General features: G+C 43.1%; 1 pseudogene; it reads left to right on the forward strand.

Moving 5' to 3' along the window:
- Window positions 1-22,403: 22,403 nt before the first annotated feature.
- Window positions 22,404-22,494, forward strand: LOC130868695 (U6 spliceosomal RNA; annotated as a pseudogene).

The following is a 22,494-nucleotide window of genomic DNA, read 5'->3' on the forward strand; positions in this document are numbered from 1 at the left end:
CCCATCCTCAGATCACTGATATTCTTTCTGTCCCTTTAAATTGACCTTAAAATTGGGTAGTGCCAGCCTGGGGTTATAGCTCAGCGGTTAAAAGCTTATTCACCATGTATAAGGCTCTGGGTTCAGTACCTAGTAACACACACACATACCACACACACACACTTCTATATACATGCACACATATACACACACTACTAGATAGTGTGATCTCTCCAAATTTATTATATTTTGTTTAAGTTTGCTTTGTTTTGTTTCTGTTTTTAGACAAAATATCGCTGGCACTCAAACAGGCCTTGAACTCATGATAGTCCTTCTGTCTCAGCCTCAAAAGTAATGGGATTACAGATATGAGCCACCACTACCAGCGCTCAACTTCAAAATTGTTTTAGTTGTGTTTGTTTGACCTTCAATAATATTTAATTTTACTCATATTTGGGTTCTGGGGATTAAAATTAGAGCACATGTTAAACATGCTCTAGTACCGAAATGCACACCAGCCCATTTATAAATTCTTAAATCACCTTGAATAAATGTGCTCCAATGTGAACTGGAAATTCTTTAAAAGTTGTTGAATAAGTTGAGAGAATTGGCTCCTGCGCTAGAAACTTTTTGTTGCTGTGACAAAATACCTAAAAGAAACAACTTAGCATTTCCTTCAGCTCAGAGTTTGCAAGTACAGTTCCTCATGGAGGGGAAAGCATGGTGGGAGGGAAACTCACTGGGGAAGCATATTGCATCTGCTTTCTGGAACCTGAAGATGAAGAATTCTGGTGCTTTCCTCTATTGCTCCTTTGTGTTCAGTCCAGGACCCCAGACCATGGAATGGTTCCCCCTACATTCATGGTGGGTTTCCACCTTTAGTGAAAAATGCCTTCATACCCACTCCCAGAGGCATATTTCTTCGGTTATTTTAAGTTCTGTCAAGTTGACAATAAAGACTTAACATCCCAGCATCTTTATGCTTTTCAGTGCTCAGAGAGTTTTGGTTTTTATCATTGATTTCAGAACATAGCATGGCTCACTATTCAATGTCTTTCACTAGATCTTGCATATATCTGGAAAAGTTTGCATACAATTATTGTTGCTTAATTTTAAATATTTGACAAAGTTAACCAGTGAAACGATTTGAACCCAGAGTTGTTTTGAGATAGGGTCTAGCCACTTCCTAAATATACATTCTCCTATAAAATCAATGTTAAGGCTAGGCTAGGGAATAATATTAGGGTTATAGTTATATTTAGGATCAAGATCAGAGAAAAAAGTTAATTCCTCATCAGTATGAGGCCAGAGTCAGGTTCTTGGTCAGTAGAAGTGAATTACAATTTCAGAGTGAAGGTAAGAATGAGTGGTTTATTGTCAAAGATAAAATTCGGGCTATCCTTAGTGTAGCATCAGGGTCTAGGTTAGAGTTAAGTATTAGGTCTAGTTCAGAGTCTGTACCAGTGTTCTGACTCGGGTTAGAGCAGGGTCATGGTTAAAGATCAAATTTGGGGGGGCTGGAGAGATGGCTCAGTGGTTAAGAGCATTGCCTGCTCTTCCAAAGGTCCTGAGTTCAATTCCCGGCAACCACATGGTGGCTCACAACCATCTGTAAAGAGGTCTGGTGCCCTCTTCTGGCCTGCAGACATACGCACAGACAGAATATTGTATAAATAAATAATAAATAAATAAATAAATAAATATTTAAAAAGATCAAATTTGGCATCATTTAGGTCAGGGGTTAGAGCCAGCCAGCGTCATGATGAGGTGGTGTTTGGAATGCAGTTCATTGTTTCGTTCAGGCTGAGAGTTTAGAGTCAGATTTAGAGTGGGTTTCAAGGCTATGGTTAGTGAGAAGGGCAAGTCAGGCTCATGGTCAAGACCAGGATCATGTATTGATTGAGGTCAGCATTCAAATATTGATTTTGGAGTCAGGGTCAGAGTTAGGTATGGATAAGACAACAGTTGGAATGATCTACTTGACATTAATTTATTAGCTGGCTGTTGCAGTTGATATTGGGGAAGTGTGTCTTAAGGACTTCAGACATTTTATTTATATAAAAGACCTCTTATAAAAGACTTCTGAGCACTCTGCATTGGGCCCTGTGAACTTCTCAGACGTGTTCTCTCATGAAAAGCCTCTGAAGCCTTCTGGTGCTCTTCCTGCCCCTGCAGTGAGCTGGGGCAAAGCCAGTCAGTACTGTTAGCTACTTGCAGATGGGAGGCATAGGGTAGGCTTTGGACGGCCTTGCGGACTCTAATGCTTCCTGAAAGGTTTTTGTCTAGCCTCTTGGATATATCCAGTCATTTTTCTTATTGATTTATTACTCTTTGACAATTTCATACATGTATATAATAGATTTGGGCCATTTTTCAGTCCCATTGCCAACTCTCATCTCTCTCCTACTCCCAATGTAGCCTTTTCCCAAACAAGTCCCCCTCCCATTTTCTTTACTTTAAAAATTATTTCCTTTACTTTTGTGATTATAATATAATCACATCATTTCTCCCTTCAAAACCTCCTTCTAAACGCTCCCATGCACTCCTCCTTGCTCTCTTTCAAATTCATGGCCTCTTTTTTCATTAATTATTGTTATATGCATATATATTCCTAAATATAACCTGTTCAGTCTGTATAATGCAATTTTGTATGTGTTTTGGGGGCTGACCTTTTTGGTAATGAACAACCAATTGGTATGCTGTACTCCACGGAAGGCTACTTCTCCCTCTCTCAGCATTCCTTAGTTGCCTATAGTTCTTTGCATAGGGTTGAGGCCTCCTGAGCCTTCCCCTTCCATTTTGGCACACCTATTGTGGTTCTTGTTCAACTCCTGCTTAGGTAGTCATGGTGATGAAACATTATGGCTGTAGTTTCTGACATTCTAGGAAGCTACATTGTCACAGCAAACTCCTTGTTTCTCTGGTTCTTACAGTCTTCTGAAATGTTCCCTGTGCCTCAGATGCAAGAGTTGTTATGTAGATGTATCAGTTGGGATGCCTCCACAACTCTCCATTTGGGGAGAAGGGGTTTTGAGAAGTTGGTTCTAACACCAGTGAATAAATGCCTCAGCAGCAGAGTAGATGAACTTGCCAGGAAAGGAGAAAGCAAGCAGGCAAAAAGCAAAACTTCCTGCCTTTTTATGTGGACTGCCACCAGAATGTGAGGCCAGACTTATGGTGGGTCTTTCTACCTCAAATGATCCAATCAATAAATCCCCACACAGGCATGTTTGAGATTTAGTTGATTCCGGTCATAGTCAAATTAATAACCGGAATTAGCCATCATACTATGTAAATAAAGACTTGGAGCCAGCCTCTTAGAAGGCAGATCGAATCTGGGACCTGCCAGAGAGTAAGGTGGGAGCTCATGTTTTAGCACTAGGCCAGATGCCAAAGGACCCAAGGGAAGGGCATGAGATGGGGTAGGGAAGAGCAACCAGACTGTACTTGAGCTGACCTAAGAAAACGTGTTTAAAGCATTACCCAGACTTTTGAATTATTGCTTAGTCTGAAGACAGTCAGAAAATCACGGAAAGAGTTTAGTTGAGCCTGTTGTAAAGGCAGGTGGTAGGAAGAGTAAGGGGGAAGCTAGGAGCTAGGAAAGGTCAAGGGTGATAAGAGCAGCTGTTACAACTCCTGCCACAGGTACTTGATGAGTGTCTTAGTCAGGGCTCTCTAGGGGAACAGAACTTATAAAATGAATCTGACATACACCACAGATATATATATATATATATATATATATACATATATACATATATATACATATATATATGATCTATTAAATGATTTACAGGTTAAAGTCTAGCTAATCCAACAATGACTGACTGTGAACAAGTCCAAGAATCTAATCCCAGGGAGGGAGAAAGCAAACAGGTAAAGAACAAAAATGTCTTCCTGCCGGGCGGTGGTGGCGCACACCTCTAATCCCAGCACTCGGGAGGCAGAGGCAGGCGGATCTCTGTGAGTTCGAGACCAGCCTGGTCTACAAGAGCTAGTTCCAGGACAGGCTCCAAAACCACAGAGAAACCCTGTCTCGAAAAACCAAAAAAAAAAAAAAAAAAAAAAAGTCTTCCTTTCATGTCCTTATATAGATTTCAAGCAAAAAGGTGTGGCCAGGATTAAAGGCATATGTCTTCCTGCCTCCAAAGGTCCAACTAGAAGTGGATTTACCTACTTCAACCCAAGCAGAAAAATCTCTCACAGGTTTGCGACCGTTTCTGGATTATAATTCATTCCAGATACAGTCAAGTTGACAACCGAGAACAGCCATCACAATCCACCCCTTGTCAACTTGACACAAATCATATCTCCTCATGTCATGATTAATTTCCAAATGAAAACAATAACCAGCTCATAATAACTCCTACACATAACTATACCACATACAATCACAAGCACATTATATATTTAACCAGGCCATAATGAAGCCTAACATGATATAACTATCCCTCATATGACCGCAACGCATTATAAATAGAGGATAGGTGGCATTGTCCCTTGAGAAACATTCTTTTAGTATCTCAAACTTAAATATGGTAATTACTGATAATTCTTAATTGATATTACAACATATGATAAAGAAATACAGGAAAGAAAACATATAAAAATACAGTCTTAACAAAATAAAACAGAAATTTTCATGTCAATCCCCATTGCTGTGACTGGTCATGTGACCTTAGCTAGTATTTAGAACTACCTTCCTCTACTACCCATTCTGTATTTCCTTTACCCTCTGCAAGCACCTCATCAGGCTTGGCTCTTTTCCTGGAGGAATGACCCATACTTTCATTCCTGACAGATCTGTGCCCTTTGTCATCCTGCCTGGATTAGGCTGTAGTTTCTCGTAGATCTCCTGCACTCCAGATGCAATCTTTCTTAGCTCTGTTGTGGAGAAACAATTCAATTTCCCCATGGTAATCTGGATTAATCACCTCTCCTCACACATGTCTTTCTTAGCCTGTGGGTTTAAGGACATTAGAAATCACATGGCCAAGAAGACCAGTTTAATGGAAAGTTTGTTGTGGCTCCTGGCAGAAGGGCTTCCCCTTCTGGAACCAAAACTTCTAGACCAGTAGAATTTAAGATCATGGGAACAAGGGGAACAAGCTGGGTGGCAGTGGTGCATGCCTTTAATCCCAGCATGCGCCACCACTGCCTGGCTGTCTTATATTTTTTTAAAAGACATTTTTAAAGGATTTATTTATCATGTATGCCTACAGGCCAGAAGAAGGTACCAGATTTTATTACAGATGGTTGTGAACCACCATGTGATTGCTGGGAATTGAACTCAGGACCTCTGGAAGAGAAACCAATGCTCTTAACCTCTGAGAAATCTCTCCATCCCGAGAAACCCTGTCTTGAAAAGCCAAAAGAAAAAAATGGCGGGAACAGGGAACAAAAATTTTCCAGTGGGTCACTAGGGCTGATAATAAGTGAAACTATTCCCTTTTTCACCCCTTGATTCCTGGACCTGTGGTTCCTGGCTATGGGAGAAACTGTACCATGTTTAGATATTTATTCAAATCATAGAACATACACCTTCTTTTGGAGAACACGGTCCCACTCCTCCAGGCTGCTGCCACCTAATTGGTACTTTAACTATGTCTTCAAACAGCCATTCCATCTTTCTATCAGGCTATTTGTTTCAGGATGGTGGAGAACATAGTAAAACCAGTGGATTCTATGATCATGGGCCCACTGTCACACTTCTCTGGCTGTAAAGTGAGTTCCTTGGTCAGAAACAGTACTGTGTGGAATACCATGATAGTGGATAAGGCGTTCTGTAAGTGCACGGATGGTGGTTTTGGCAGAAGCATATGTGCAGGAAATGCAAATGCATATCTGAATCAGTATCTACACCAGTAAGAACAAAATGTTGTCTTTTCTACTGAGGAAGCAGTCCAGTGTAGTCAACCTGCCACGAGGTCGCTGACTGGTCACCCCAGGGAATGGTGTCATATCAGGTTGGTCCCTGCTATTGGCAGATCTGTCACTCAGCAGTAGCTGTAGTCAGGCCAGCCTTGGTGACTGGAAGCCCATAATGTTGAGCCCATGCATAATCCCAGTCTCTGTTTGAAATGAATGGCAGGAATGGCTGGGGAAAGAGGCTGACTCTCCACAGAATGGGTCGTCCTGTCTACTTGGTTATTGAACTCCTCCTCAGCTGAAGTCACCTTTTGATGAACATTTACATGGGACACAAGTTTTTTTGCCCATTTGAGATCTATCCACACACTTTTTCGCCAGATATCTTTCTCACCAATTTTCCAACCATGCTCCTTCTAAGTCCCTGACCATGCAGCCAATCCATTGGCTACAGCCCATGAATCAGTGAACAATTATACATCTGGCCTACTTCCCTTCCAAACAAACTGTATGACCCTGTATACTGCCTGAAGTTAGGCCCCCTGTGAAGATTTCCCTTTGCCAGTTTCTTTCAGGGTTGTCCAAGAAGGGGGTGGAAATGTTGCATCCGTTCACTTCTGGATAGTGACTGCATATCATGTAGGGTCATCAGTAAACTAGGCCCTATTTTTTCCTCAGTCAACCAATCATAGGGCACACCCTATGAGGCACACCCCTATAGGTGCATGTTTGGCAGCAGATGGCATTGAACAGGAGTAGGAATCATAGGCACTTGTGCAACTTCTTCATGTAGCTTGCTAGTGTCTTCAGGACCTGCTCAGGCCTGATCTCGTATACACCACTTCCATTTGATAATAGCTTTCTGCTGTGTACATCCTACTTTGTGACTTGGTGATCTGACCACACCCAACTCATGATGGGCACTTCAGGTTGCATGATAACTTGGTGGCCCATTATTGAACATTCAGTTTCCACTAAGGCCCAATAGAAGGCCAAGAGCTGTCTCTCAAAGGGAGAATAGTTGTCTACAGATGATGGCGGGGCCTTGGTCCAAAATCCCAAAGGACTCTTCTGTGATTTCACTTATAGGGGCCCTGCCAAAGGCTCCAAACAGCGTGGTTATCTGCCACTGACACCTCAAGTCCCATCAGGTCTGCTGGATCATATGGTCCAAATGGTAGAGAAGCCTGCACAGCAGCCTGGACCTGTTGAAGATCCTTCTCCCATCCCAGGCCCCACACAAAGCTAACTTTCTGTGTCTCTTCACAGCAATAAAACCTTAACTAAAATACTCTCTTTTGGCTACCATTATTAACATGCCCAATCAAAACAAACCAACTCATCCTAACATGGGGTTTCTCCTTTTCCCTTTATAAACTGCAATTTATCTATGGGTCACATCTGTCTCCTCTCTATCCCTCTGGGAAAATATCCCTTGCGCCCCCCCCCCCCCCCCCCGCTTCTCCCTTGCTCCTTTTCCCTCTCCCTTGCTCCTTTTCCCTTCTTCCTCAACTGTTTCCTTTCCTGTCTTTGTCTCTTATTCCCTGTCCTTTTTCCCTCTGGGTCAAATAAATATCCTTTGTGCTGAGAACTTCGTCTTTGGAAGTCTTGTTGAGTCTCCAATCCTTTCGATATGAACTCCCAGAGACTGCAGCAGCACACATTAGACCTACACAGGCTCGAACCAAACAAAATTCTAGCCCTGGAAAAAGGACCAGACACAAAGACCATCAGTTAACCAAGAGTCTGTTTGTATCTGATACCTGCTAGGAGGAGAAGAGTTGGGTTTTTGTCCATTGGAATGTCACTGGGTATAACCAAAGCACTTCAGAGCAGGACCCAGGCCCAAGAAGAGTTAGCCAAAACAGATTCCATGTGGGTTTTGTATGTGTGTGTGTGTGTGTGCACTTTTCATTTTGTTTTGATATTTTTGTCTTATTGGTTCTCTTGTTTTAGTTTGTCTTTTTTTTTTTTTTTTTTTTTTTTTTTTTTGGTTTTTCGAGACAGGGTTTCTCTGTGGTTTTGGTTCCTGTCCTGGAACTAGCTCTTGTAGACCAGGCTGGTCTCGAACTCACAGAGATCCGCCTGCCTCTGCCTCCCAAGTGCTGGGATTAAAGGCGTGCGCCACCACCACCCGGCTCTTAGTTTGTCTATTTTGATTTTCATTTTTTACTTTGTTTTCTTTTTTTAGAGAGAGAGAAAGAATGCAAAGTTGGGTAGGTAGGGAAATGGAGAGGGTCTGAAAGGAATTGGGGAGGTGAAAGAATATTACCAAAATACATTATATGAAAAAATTAGTAATTTTAAAAGAGGATAAATATGACCATGCAGAGTTTCCTGGTTATCCCTATTGTATATGTGACAAAGCCAGTGTGTTTCTCCTTTATTAGCTTAAGATGGCAATACCAGATCTCAGAGGTAGGTTCTTCTGTTTTTGACTAAAGAAACAGTTTCACCCAAGCCTAGTTTCATGAACAAGTGAGTTTACTGGAGATACTTTCAAGAGTACGAATAAGCCAGGTGAGGAGGCACACGCCTTTAATCCCAGCACTCAGGAGGCTGAGGCAGACGGATCTCTGTGAGCTGGAGGCCAGCCTGCTCTATAGAGTGAGTTCCAGGACAGGCTCCAAAGCTACACAGAAACCCTGTCTTGGAAAGAAAAAAAAAAAAAAAAACAAGAGTATGAATGAAGGGTTACATACAGGAGCATGGGTGATTCAAAGACAGTTGAGCACCAAAATACCTGAAAGATGTATTACTGGAGCTCTCTGTAGGACTCAGACAGCTGGGCCAGTTAGATTCTCCTCATCTCAACAATTGTTACTGTATCTGTAACCTCGTGGGAGGAAGAGTGAACTTCGTAAATTCCAGGAACTCCTTGAGATTTGCAAGATGTTTACTTCCTGCCCCTTTCAAGTTTCACTAGCTTCTTCAGTCTTAAGGAGCTACCCCCACCAGGAGGGGGTGCTTCAGTGTGGAAGGAATAGCCACACAACAGGCACCTATTTTACCTACAGTACCTATCATGAGTGTCCTACGTCAAACATAGGCAAATATGATTTCATCTTTCCACAATGTCACAATTCATTGAATAAGAAAGATTTCACAGGGTGTGGTGTTTTCAATTAGCCAAATATTTATTGTAATTTTATTGTTTTAGGTTTATTTTATATGTATAACTATTTTACTTTCATCTACGTATGTGCATCATTTGTGTGCCTGACGCCCTAAGAGATCAGAAGAGGGCATCAGACCGCATGGAACTGGAGTTAGGAATGTTTGTAAACTGTCATATAGGTCTCAGATCTTCTGCAACAGCAACAAGTTCTCTTTTTTTATTTTATTACTTACAACAATTTTTAAATTTAAATATATTTTGATCATATTCTTTGTAAATGTTGCAGCTCTGAATAGAAAGGCTTCCCCAATGGAAGACTTGCAGTTCTGAGGGGAAAGGTATCCTGGCAGAATACCACAATGTCACATCGTACAACAAAACTCACACAAGAGATTTATTGGGAGGTACTCAAGAGGGTGGCTGCCTCTGCTAGGGCGAGAAGTAGTGAGAGGCAGAACTGAACAGTAGACAGGCTTAAATAGAACTTCTTGGGGGAGGAGTTTTCCAGGGTGAAGATTTCCAGGGTAAGGATTGGTAGAATTTCAAGTTCTGAGTTTGGGGCGATCCCAGGGATTTTGAGTTCAAGGAGATGGGTTGCTTTCTTTCTCTTTTGGTTTTCAGAGACAGGGTTTCTCTGTGTACTCCTGGCTGTCCTGAACTCACTCTGTAGACCAGGCTGGCCTCAAACTCAGAGATCCTCCTGCCTCTGCTTCCCAAGTGCTGGGATTAAAGGTGTGCATGACCACTGCCCTGCAGAGAGATGGGTTTTTGAACCCAGGGATTACTGGGTTTTCAAGTCCGGAATCAAGATCAGCTTTTTACCCTACTTTCATCTCCTCTCCCAAGTCCTCCCATCCCAACAAACCCAATTTTTTTCCTCAAAATAACAAAAATTCAATACAACAACAAAGCCCCCATTAAGAAAACAAAATAAAATAACACCTAAACAGAACAAAATCAAAGCAAAGAAAACCACCAAACTTTAACAGATAAAAGCACACACACACACACACACACACACACACACACACACAAAATAACCCTGTAGAATTATAGGTTGGACTTCTCCTGAATGTGAGGCTGATGATATACCCAGTGTTATGCCATTGAAGAAACTGACTTTCCCTCTCCCAACAGGTGTAAGTGACAGTTCAGTTGTTAACCTTTACCCTAGTGGCTAGGTTTACATTCATTCATATTTTAAAAGACTACAACAAACAGAAAGAAAAGAGCCCCCCCCCAAAAAAAAAACCCACAAAATCTGAGAACCGTGAGGATTCAGAGGCCTTGTTCTCCATCCCCTCTGACTCTTAGATTCTTTCTGCTCCTCCTCCACGAGGTTCCCTGAGCTCGAAGAGGAGGGAGTTGATGGAGACCTCCCATTTAGGTCTGAGCAGTCTAAGATTGTCACTCTCAGTGTAATATCTGGTTGTGAGTATATGTATATGTTGCCATCTTCTGCTGGAGGAAGTTTCCCTGATGATGGCTGAACAAGGTTCTGGTCTATGAGAAGAGTAGAATGTCGTATCATTAGGAGTCATTTTATTACTACATTTTTTTGGTTTTGTTTATTTTGTGGGGGTTTTGCTTTGTTTTGTTTTTGAGCACTATTATTTGGGTTTAACCTAGGTCCCTGGGCTATCTAGTCTCAGGTTTTTGAATATCCAAGCAGTGTTATGCCGCGCCAGCGCAGCTTGGATGCCGAGACTGGCGGGGAGTACCAGGATTGAGACACAGAGGCTTCTTTTCAGGTGGAAGAACAGCAGCTTTGGAGACAAGCTCCACTGGGAGCAGAAGCCAGGAGCAAATCCAGTCCTGGGAGCCAACCCAGTCCTGGGACACTGGCAGACCAACATTGAGCCAACAACCTGACTCTGAGTCTGTGATCTCCACCTGAACCGGAGTGGGACTGAACCAGTTACCTAAGACAGAGAGAACAAGCTCCACCAGGAGCAGAAGCCAGGAGCAAACCCAGTCCTGGGACATGGGCGGATCAGGATTCAGCCAGTGACCAGATCCAGAGTCAGCGATCTCCACCGGAACAGGTACAGGGGAATAACCACTGAGCGAGTGAGCCAGAGCCAGAGACTACTGAGGGTCCGGACATGAATCTGGGACCTTCAAGGGAGTAGACCTAAGCCAACACCCCGGTGGGTCTGGGTGAGAGTCCAGGACCTCCCAGGAACTAGGCCAGAGCCAAGACCCAGAAAATTTATTTAACAAAATCATAGAAGAAAACTTTCCCTACCTAAAGAAAGATATGCCTATGAAGATACAAGAAGCTTACAGAACAGCAAATAGAATGTAGGAGTAGAGGCACCTTGTAGGCACCAGCTCAAATCTCAACATCTCCATGTTCAAGGAATTGTGTAGGTGTTGTCTTCAGTCATGGGACCTTGCTGTCAGTTTGTGGGGAGCAGCCTATAGTCTTGGCAACAGCCTAGGTTGTTTGGGGATCCAATCCCTGTGGTACCCATTTGGCCAGTAACTCAATTAGATGTAACCGAAACCAAAGCTTCATTGGTGACAAGAGATGGTCAGCTGGGACTCTGTCTCCCCCATTATTTGGCAGCTTCATTTAGATCACCTTAATATATGTGTGTGTGTGTATATATATACATACATATATGGAGGTTTCTACTGTATTTGGTTTCCATACTACCCTCAATTTTAGTTATCTCTCCCTGTATTCCCTCCCATAACCCCTTCTTGCTCCCACCTGACCCTCCCATTCAGCTCCTCCTCCCAGTCAATCAATAATTTTTTGTTTTGGTTTTTGGGACAGGATTTCTCTGTAGCTTTGAAGTCTGTCCTGGAACTCACTCTGTAGCCTAGGATGGCTTCAAACTCACAGAGATCTTCCTGTCTCTGTCTCCCAAGTGCTGAGATTAACTACCTGGCCAGTTAATCGATAATTTATCTATTCTATTTCCCTTCCCTAACAAAGTCTGTCTGTTCCCTCTATACTCTATACCTGCCCTCTGTGGTTCTGCAGATTGTAGCTTTGTCCTCATTGACTTAACAGCTAATATTCACATATTCAAGCAAATATATGTTGTTTGTTTTTCTGGGTCTGGGATACATCACTCAGATAGTCTTTTTCCTAATTCTATCCTTTTGCCTGCAAATGATGTCTTTTTTTAAGTGCTCAGTAATACTCTATTGTGTAAATGTACCACATTTTCTTTATCCTTTCTTTTTTGAGAGAGTTTATCTGTGTAGCCCTTACTGTCCTGGAACTTGCTCTGTAGACAAAGCTGGCCTCAATCTCACAGAGATTTGCCTGCCTCTGCTTCCCAAATGCTGGGTTTAACGGTGTGTACCACCACTGCCAGGTTTATCCTTTCTTATTTTAAGATTTATTTATTTATTATGTATACAGCATTCTGCCTGCACACCAGAAGAGGGCACCAGATCTCATTACATATGCTTGTGAGCCACCATGTGGTTGCTAGAAATTGAACTCAGGACCTCTGGAGAAGCAGCCAGTGCTCTTAACCTCTGAGCCATCTCTCCAGTCCCTTATCCTTTAGAATCACAATTAATAAAAACTCAGAGACAGAAATTGGGGTTCAACCTGAAGGCCAGAAAAGAAAATAGCCAGCCACTGGTTCTTACGTTTACTTCAGTCTGAAATGGCGATTCTGCCTCCAGGAATCTCAGAATGAGACTGTGTGCTTTTGTTGCTACTGGGATTAAAGTTGTGTGTCATTGTGGCTACTGGGATTAAAGGGGTGTGTCATTGCTACTTGGCCTGTAAGGCTGGCCAGTGTGGCTGTTTTACTTTTCTGAACTTCAGGCAAGATTTATTAAAATACAAATGAAATGCCACTACATCCTTTATTTTAAAATTTTTAAAATTTTTTTTTTATGTCTGTTGGTGTTTTGTCTGCATGGATGTTTTGTGATAATGTAGGATCCTCTGGAACTGGAGTTACAGACAGTTGTGAGCTGCCATCTGAGTACTGGAAATTGAACCAGGTCCTTTGGAAGAGCAGCCAGTGAGTACTCTTCACCACTGAGTCATCTCTCCAGCCCCTTCTTTATCCATTCTTCTGTTATGGAACACATAGGTTGTTTCCGATTTCTGGCTGAGTTTCTGCAGAGTTCTGGAGAAGGCATCAGATACCCTGTAACTGGAGTTACAGGCAATTGTATGTTAGGAATCAAACTTAAGTCTTTTACAAGGGGAGTCCTCAATCGCAACTGCTGAGTCATCTCTCCAACCATAATATTCTTTAATTCCAATATTAGTAATAATATTAACTCTCAGATATATATTACACAGCATACAGTAAATATATATGCATATACAGATATGTATGCATATGGATACATATATGTATATAAAGTTTATAGAATAGTTGTAAAGAGTTCAGAGGCTATAGGTGAGTTCAAGAGTTTTTGAGAAATGAAAAGCACAGAAGCTGATGAAAGTTCAAATGAAGTCTGTATTGATAAGGTATCAACTGAACAAAGCTGAGAACTGGCTGCTAGATAGCGGCCTTAGGTTTGAACCACAGGATCAAAGATGAGTTGTAGAGCTGAGTCTAGCTACAGACATGAAAGGGTAGAACAAGCTCCAGAAGAATTAACAGGCAGATGGATGAACAGATGGCAGGTCTGGATAGGTAAGCAGGAGGATGAGCAAGCAGTAATTCAAGTAAGCCACATCAACCGTAGGGAGCAAGAGGAGCTTAAGTTCCTTGAACAGTGAAAAGTTCTCTGCTCAGCAGTCATTGGTGCACACACCAAATAGCCAAATAACAAGTCAATAAGGGCTGTCACTATCTCAGTGCCAGGCGTCTGTGTTAGTCAGTGTCCTATTGTTGTAAAGAGACATCCTTCCATTCCCTGACCCCCCATAGGCTTGTAGCCATACCATACTGCAAAAATGCATTCAGTCCAACTTCAAAGTCCCCATAGCCTACCACAGTCTTAAAACTGCTTCAAAGTCCAAAGTTGCTTCTGGGACTCTTTACTGTAATCCCCCATAAAATCAAAATAAAAAAGCAGATCACATACTTCTAACACACAATGGTGTAGAATATACATTACCATTCCAAAAGGGAGAAAAAGGAACATAGTGAGGAAACACTGGACCAAAGAAAGACTGAAAACCAGCTGGGCAAACTGCAAACTCTGCATCTCCATATCTGATGTCCAAGCACTCTTCAGATCTCCAACTCCTTCAGCTTTGTTGAATGCAGCACACTTCTCATGACTCTGGCATCTCCAACATCCTGGGGTCTCCAATGAGACTTCTCTTTCACAGCATCACACAATGGCCTTTCTGAGCCTCCACTCAGGGACATCCCTGACACATGCCTGGCCTCAGTAGCTTCCCTTAATCAAGGATGAAGATTTTACAACCCCCTTCTTCTATCCTTGACTGTAAAAGCCAGAACCACATGGCCAAAGCTGCCAATTTCTGCTGTTTTCTGGGGCTGGAACATGGCCCCCTCTTTCAATTGCATCTGCATCAACTTTCTGTTGTTGATTGTTCCTTCACTGCCAAACTGAGTTGGGTCTTTCCTGAAGTCACCAGTACCAATTATTCTATTTAGCACCAGATTCTTCTTTAAATTTCTTATCTCCTTGAACCTGAGCTTAGCTCCACTATACTTCTGGTGCTTCTTCTCTCCAAAACTGTACATTTTGTATTTTTCCTTGCTCAGCTTGCTTCTTTTCATTATAGATTTGCATAAGAGTGAGCACTAATATCCACAGGACACAGTCAATACTAGGCTGCCTTGGAATCTCCTCTGCCAATGACATGAGTATAAAATCTTCAGTTTAGTCTCAGACCCGGTTTTGAGACAAGGGCAGAAGGCAGCCATATTCCTTGCCAAACTGTCATAAGAACAGCCACTAGGCTACTTGCTAATGTTCTTTCTCTCTGAAACTTCTTCAGCCGGATCATAATAAAGTTGGGTCATCATTGCTCCCAGCACTACTACTATGGCCCATTAAGCTCTGCTTTAGCTAAAGCATTCAACTGATTTCCCAATCCAGAGTCCCAAAGTCCACGTTCCACCGACAAGCAGCATGGTCAGCTGTATCACAGCAGTACCAACTTCTATATTTGTCACTGCTCTTTTGCTGTGAAGAGACACCATTGTAGTGGGAGCTGCGGGCTGTGTTCCTGCCGCCCCAGCTCCTGGTCACCTGGCTAGCTTATATCCCGAAATAACAACACACAAACTGTATTCTTTTAAACACTGCTTGGCCCATTATATCTAGCCTCTTCTCGGCTAACTCTCACACCTGGACTAGCTCATTTCTATTCATGTGTGTAGCACCCCAAGATGCGCTTACCGGGAAGATTCTAGCCTACGTCCATCCTGGGTTGGAGCTTCATCGCATCTGCCCCAGAGAGGAGAGCTATCGAGTCTGAGCTCACTTCCTCTTCCTCCCAGCATTCTGTTCTGTTTACTCCACCCACCTATGTTCTAACCTATGAGGGCCAAGCAGTTTCTTTATTTTTTAACTAATGACCTTCCTCCATCACACCATGACCATGGAATCTCTTAGAAAAGAAAGGATTTTGTTTGTTTTTCTGGCTTTGATTTTTTTTTTTTTTTGAGACGGCGTTTCTCTGTATAACAGTCCTGGTTGTCCTGGGACTAGCTCTGTAGACCAGGCTGGCCTTGAACTCACAGAGATACATTAGCCTCTGCCTCCTGAGTGCTGAGATTAAAGGCCTGTGCCACCACTGCTTGTCTAAGGAAAGGATTTAATTAGGGCTTGCTTACAGTTTCAGAGGTTTAGTCCATTGTCATCATGACAGGAAGCATGGCAGTGTGCAGGCAGACATGGTGCTGGAAAAGTAACTGAGAATTCTACATCCAAATCTCTAGGCAGCAGATGAGAGCCACTGGGCCTGGCTTGAGCTTCTGAAACCTCAAAGCCCAGCCCCAGTGCCACGCTTCCTCCAACAAGATCACACTTAGCCCAACAAGGCCACACTTCCTAATCCTTCTAATTAGTGTCACTCCCTGGTGACCAAACATTCAAATATATGAGCCTATGGAGGCCATTCTTATTCTTTTTTTGTTTGTTTGTTTTTTGTTTTTTGTTTCTCGAGACAGGGTTTCTCTGTAGCTTTTGGTTCCTGTCCTGGAACTAGCTCTTGTAGACCAGACTGGTCTCGAACTCACAGAGATCTGCCTGCCTCTGCCTCCCGAGTGCTGGGATTAAAGGCATGCGCCACCATCGCCCAGCGGCCATTCTTATTCAAACCACCACAATGTCCATCTCTTCATGGGATCTGGGTGAAGTAGTTACACTTTTTCCTTGGTCTGATATGTCCACTAAGTTCTTGGGGCCTGGCTTTCTGATATAATTTTAACATGCTCATGTGCCCCTACAGTCCCAGTTCACTCAAAAAGTTCATGGAGTTGCATCTTGTCCACGCCTAGGAATAAGCTGTTTATGGTTGTGCTATGTGGGTAGTACCAGACATATGGCACCATTCATCTTTCCACTCGGGCGCAGAGTTATCCTGCTTCTCAAAATGGACTCCAAAAGCAACTTAGACTCTCTCTGGCTAGTAAGGTGGCTTACCAGGTAAAAGTGTTTGCCATACAAGCTTGATAACATGGATTCTACCCTAGGATCTTGTGGTAGAAGGAAAGAACCAGATCTTCACACTGTGGCATGTATGTTCCTACACTCACACACACACACACACACACCATACATATAATAGCAATATATTAAAAATTGTAGTGAGGTTTTTCAGAGCAATTTACAGTCTGAAAAGACTTTCACACAATATGGAGTAACTTGGAGCAGGGAACAGCCTGATCTCAACAGAATCATCTGGGTCCTGAAAGGAACTTAGATTGCATTGAAGGCATAGGCAGAATAAGACAATATTAACTATAATATTATGTTGCAAGTGGGCTTCTTATATAAATGATAAGGCCAAGGAACTTAGGTACCTTACCCACAAGCTTTAAGAACATGACCAGAGCCAGGTGATGGTGGCACAAGCCTTTAATCCCAGCACTCGGGAGACAGAGGCAGGTTGATCTTTGTGAGTTCGAGGCCAGCCTGATCTACAAGAGCTAGTTCCAGTTCAGGCACCAAAGCTACAGAGAAACCCTGTCTCAAAATACCAAAAAAGAATGACCAGATTGGGTACAGTAGTGCACAACTTTAATCCCAACATTAGAAAGGCAAAGACTGAGTTCCAGGTCAACCAAGGCTACATAGTGAGATTTTGTTTCAAAAACAACAACAATTTTAAAAAAGAACATACCAGGATTTATGCCAGCAATGTAGAATAGATTCAGGAATAGTGACCTTCATAAGTGTCTTCATTAGGGTTTCTATTTCTGTGAAGAGACACCATGACCACAGCAAAACATTTAATTGAGGTGGAGGCTTAAAATTTCAGAAATTCAGTCCATTATCATCATGGCGGGACATGGTGGTATGCAGGCAGACATGCTGGAGCTGAGAATCCTACATCTTGATCCAAAGGCAACAGAAGTAAACTGTCTCCATGGGCATGATTTGAACATATTTGAGCCCTCAAAACCCACTTCCGCAGTGATACACTTCCTCCAACAAGGCCACACCGACTTCAACAAGGCTACACTTCCAAATGGTGCCATTCCCTTTGAGGGTCATTTTCTTCCAAACCACCACAGTAAGTAAGATTGGTCACATCCAATTAGGGCATACACACATCCCTTTAAGGCAGGGGTTCTCAACCTTCCTAATGCTGTGACTCTTTAATACAGTTCCTCATGTTGTAGTGACCCCGGCCACAAAATTATTTTCATTGCTAATTCATAACTGTAATTTTGCTACTGTTACGAATCATAATGTAAATATCTGTGTTTTCCAAAGGTGTTAGGTGACCCTGTGAAAGGGCCATTCAGACATTACTGTCATTACAGTCTGAGAAAATTGCTTTAAGGTGTCCTGGTTAATCAGGAGAAATAAAACCTTTCATAACATTGCCACCTACTGGGCAAACAAGTTCAGTGTTACCCATATCCAGTAATCTAATTAAGCTGTAACTCCATCTGCTTTGGATGTGCCAAGAATTTGTGGGGGAATGTGACCCTCATTATCGCAACAATCTATCTCTATATAAGATACTAAACAAAGAAGACACTAAACAACCTGGGTGGTGGTGGCACATACCTTTGATCCCAGCAAGAGGCAAGTTCTGTGTTCAAGGCCAGCCTGGTCTCCAGAGCAAGTTCCAGGACAGTCAGAGTTGCTAGACAGAAATATCTTATTTCAAAAAAAACCTTTACAACAAGATCTTATGGAGGTATTTTCTCAGTTGAGGTCCCCTCCTTTCAGATAACTCTAGCTTGTGTCAAGTTGACATAAAACCAGCCAGCATAGAGCTCTTGTCCCTTTGAAGTAGCAAGGCCTCTTGGAGCTGAGTCTGTTGCAGCAATTTAAAAATTTTACACTTCATTTATTTATGAGGTCATAAAGTAACTTGTGGGACTCAGTTCTCTCCTTTCACTGCAAGCCCCAGGGCTCAAACTCAGCCCGTCAGGCTTAGAGGCAGCTCCCTTTACCTGCTGAGTAATCTTGCCCTCCCTGTTGCAGTATTTGATGAGGGTTTTGTGCAAAGGACTCAGTGTTACTGATATTCTTCACTTCTCTACTGGAGTCAAGCTCTTAAGTCAAGTATCTAACATGTCTGAATATTGCCATTTTAATATGTGCTGGGTAGTTTTTTTGTCAGTTTGACACAAGCTGCAGTTATCTGGAAAAAGGAAGCTCAGCTGAGAAAATGACTACATCAGGTTGCCTATAGCCAAGTCTGTGGAGGCATTTTCTTGATTAGCAATTGATGTAGGAGGGCATAGTCCACTGTGGGTGGTGATACCCATAGATAGGTTGTCGTGGGTCTATAAGAAAGTAGGCTGAGCAAACCCTGTAGAGCAAGCCAGTAAGCAGTGTTTCTCCATGGCTTCTGCTTCAGTTCCTGTCTCCAGGTTCCTGCTCTGACTTCTCTCAGTGATGAAGTGTGATTTCAGGATGGTAAGCTAAAACGAACCCTTTCCTTGACAAGTTGCTGTTGGTTATGGTTATGGTAGGCTTTCTTTCAATGTTTTCATTCAGTGTACTTTTTTTTGGGGGGGGGGGGTTTCGAGACAGGGTTTCTCTGTGGTTTTGGTGCCTATCCTGGGAACTAGCTCTTGTAGACCAGGCTGGCCTCGAACTCCCAGAAATCCACCTGCCTCTGCCTCCTGGGTGCTGGGATTAAAGGCATGCGCCACCACCGCCTGGCTCATACAGTGTACTTTGATCATATCTGTTCCCCAAACTCTTCCCAGATCCTTCCTACACATGCAAATATCTCTCTCCCTCCCTCCCTTCCTCCCTCATCTCTCCCTCCCTCCTTCTTTCTCAAAAAGAAAAAAACTGAAAAATCAAAATAAACAATGACAACAACAAAACAAATAAGACAAATGATACCAAAACAAGCTCTGTTTCCCTGCTGCTCTTCTGAAGAGGCAAGCAGGCCTTTGCCTTTCTGTGTGCGTCTGTCTCTGTCTCTCTCCTATTCTCTCTTCCCTTCCCATTCCCTTTATCTCAATAAACTCCACACTCAAAAAAAAATGATACCAAAACAAAAAGCACATAAAAACATGGAGTCCATTTTGTGTTGGTCAACTACTCCAGTGACACTCCATTGTAGAAAATGGATTTTACCTTTCCCAAAAGCTATCAATTGCATATACCTTTTTGCCAAGGGGTGGGGTTTTGTGTCCTTTTCCCCTTCATGTTGAGATTTTGTCTTGGACTTCTGCAGGCCTTATGTGTGCTGTCACTGTCTCTGTGAGTTCCTATGTGTATCACCCCTGTTGTGTCTCGAAGATGCTACTTCCTTGGCGTCCTCCAACACCTCTTGCTCTTATGATCTTTCTGCCTTCTCTTCTGAGTATATCCTTGAGCCTTGAGGGGACGAGTTTGGTAAAGACATCCCATTTATGAGTGCTCCAAAGTCTCTCTCTCTCTGAACATTGTTCAGTTGTAGCCATGATGCCCGAAGACACACAGGATTGTTGCTAACAATTGTTGGAGAGTGAAAGAAGGAAACAGCACTGAGATCTAGACTGGAGGACCAGTCTCAGTGCTTGCAAATTCTGTTTAGCTTTTAACACCCTCTGGAAGGGAGGAGGCTGAAGACTTGGAGAAGCTTTCACCCTGTCTCAGAGTTTTTAGTCCCTCTAGTAGTGAACTGCATGGCAAATAGGTGGCTCTAGAGGCTAGGCCGTCTGCTGAGTTTACTCTCAGGATTTTATTTTATTTTTTATTTTATTTTATTTTTTTTGGTTTTTTCGAGACAGGGTTTCTCTGTGGCTTTGGAGCCTGTCCTGGAACTAGCTCTGTAGACCAGGCTGGTCTCGAACTCACAGAGATCCGCCTGCCTCTGCCTCCCGAGTGCTGGGATTAAAGGCGTGCGCCACCATCGCCCGGCTACTCTCAGGATTTTAAATCTTTGCAGTTGTCCCCAGGTAATGGAATCTGATCCCTGGCACTGAAAGTGGGCCTACATTCATGTCCTTCACTTCCTTGAGCCTCCTACCACCTGATCTTCTGAGAACCTCCTGCCTTCTCACTAAAGGCTGGCCAAAGCAGAAACTTTTTTTAAAAAATTATTTTACTATGTGTATGGGTGTTTTACCTGCATGTATGTACCACAGACATACCTGGTGGCCACAGAGTCCAAAAGAGGGCATGGGATTTTCTATAACTGGAGTTACAGACGGTTGTGAGCAACCACGTAGGTACTAAGACTAGAATCCAGGACCTTTGGAAGGGCAGCTATTGCTCTTAACCACTGAACTATCTCTCCAGCCCCAGAAGCCAAATCTTTCAGTTCTTCACTCTCAAACCATTCTGATAGTTTTTTTTTTTTTTTTTTAACAACAGTCTCCTTAAGATCCTCAAACCCAGTCTCACAGTCCTGAATGACCTGGATATACAGCTGCAGGAGGTGTACCCTGCCCTAGGCTGTGGACAACAGCACTTTGTGGCTTCAGGAAGCAGCCCCAAGCCCTTCAGCAGCTATCATTGACCTGTTGGAACACTTTTCCTATAGTTTCAGGCTCCAGGGCACAAGCACAATGACCTTGTGAAGTAGCCAGACCACACTACCTTCCAGCTCCTCTCTCAGTTAAGCCCTTGGTGGAATCAAACCACACTGGCCAAGGGGCACTCGGAGAACGAGGGGGAAATCTCAGGCCAGGCCGCCTTCTCCACCATACACATGGCAGCCCCAAGCTGAGCAGGCCCATGAATGGAGCCCTCTTCTCTGGTCATTTCCTCTCAACAACCCTGGCTGCCTTAGGGAAAATCTTGGGTCCAAACCCTGGCTAGGGGCTTTGAGGGAAGGAAGACAGTGACTGGCAGTGAAGCTGGGCTCAAGTGATACTCTTCAACAGCTGCAGCCAGGAACCTCAGCACTTCTGTTAGGAAGAGCAGGGGGAGGGGCTAACTTGTCTCCTTAGGAGATCCCTCTCAGTGAGCAGTCTCAGGCTTTAAACTTCATAGAGGAAGAAGCTGCAGTTGCTAGTCTTTGCACACTGGTCAATCATCCCTAAACACTCAGACTTCCAGGAAAGCTTTGCTAACTCTCTTGAGCAAAGCCCATATGGGTAATGGCTTTGCCAATTTACCATGGGGTCAGTTGGTCTCAGAGTACTGGACAGGACATGCCTATGTCAAAATACACATTTGCCCAGAGCTTCCTCCTCTCCCTCCACCTGATCTTTGTAAAATTCTTTTGAAGTCTCAGAACTCTGTACAGCTTCCCTGGAGCTTTGTGAAGGCCATAATATCATAAAAGAACCCAGGTCTCAATTCTTTTTTCCTGTCACCTACACTGAAAATGAAGCAATTTGATATCAATTACAAAGCAAAACCAAGGCCTTTCTTTTGGATCAGGAAAAAAAGAATGCCCATAGAAGCCCAGGGAGGTCATTTAGTGGTAGAGCACGTGCGTAGCATATAAGAGACCTTGGGTTCCATTTCCAACACAAAATTACGTTTTCTTTTTCTTTTCTTTTCTTCTTTTTTTTGTGGTTTTTTTTTTTTTTAGACAAGGTTTCTCTGTGTAGCTTTGGAGCCTGTCCTGGAACTAACTCTGTAGACTAGGCTTGGCCTCAAACTCAGAAAGATCTGCCTGCCTCTGCCTCCTGAGTGCTAGGATTAAAGGCGTGCGCCACCACTGCCTGGCTACAGAATTATTCTTAACAGACACACATAAAAACTAACCCAAGGGCTGGAGAGATGGCTCAGAGGTTAAGAGCACTGACTGCTCTTTCAGAGGTCCCAGGCACCACAAGGTGGCTTACAACCATCTATGAGATCTGGTGCCCTCTTCTGGCCTGCAGGTGTACATGCAGGCAGAACACTATAGGAACTTCAAAATTGATGTAGTTCAAGTGCTTGCTTCGGCAGCAAGCACTAGAAAGAGAAGATTAGCATGGCCCCTGCGCAAGGATAACACACAAATTCATTAAGTGTTCCATAATTTT

Source organism: Chionomys nivalis, chromosome X, assembly GCF_950005125.1.
Source record: "Chionomys nivalis chromosome X, mChiNiv1.1, whole genome shotgun sequence".
NCBI lineage: Eukaryota > Metazoa > Chordata > Mammalia > Rodentia > Cricetidae > Chionomys > Chionomys nivalis.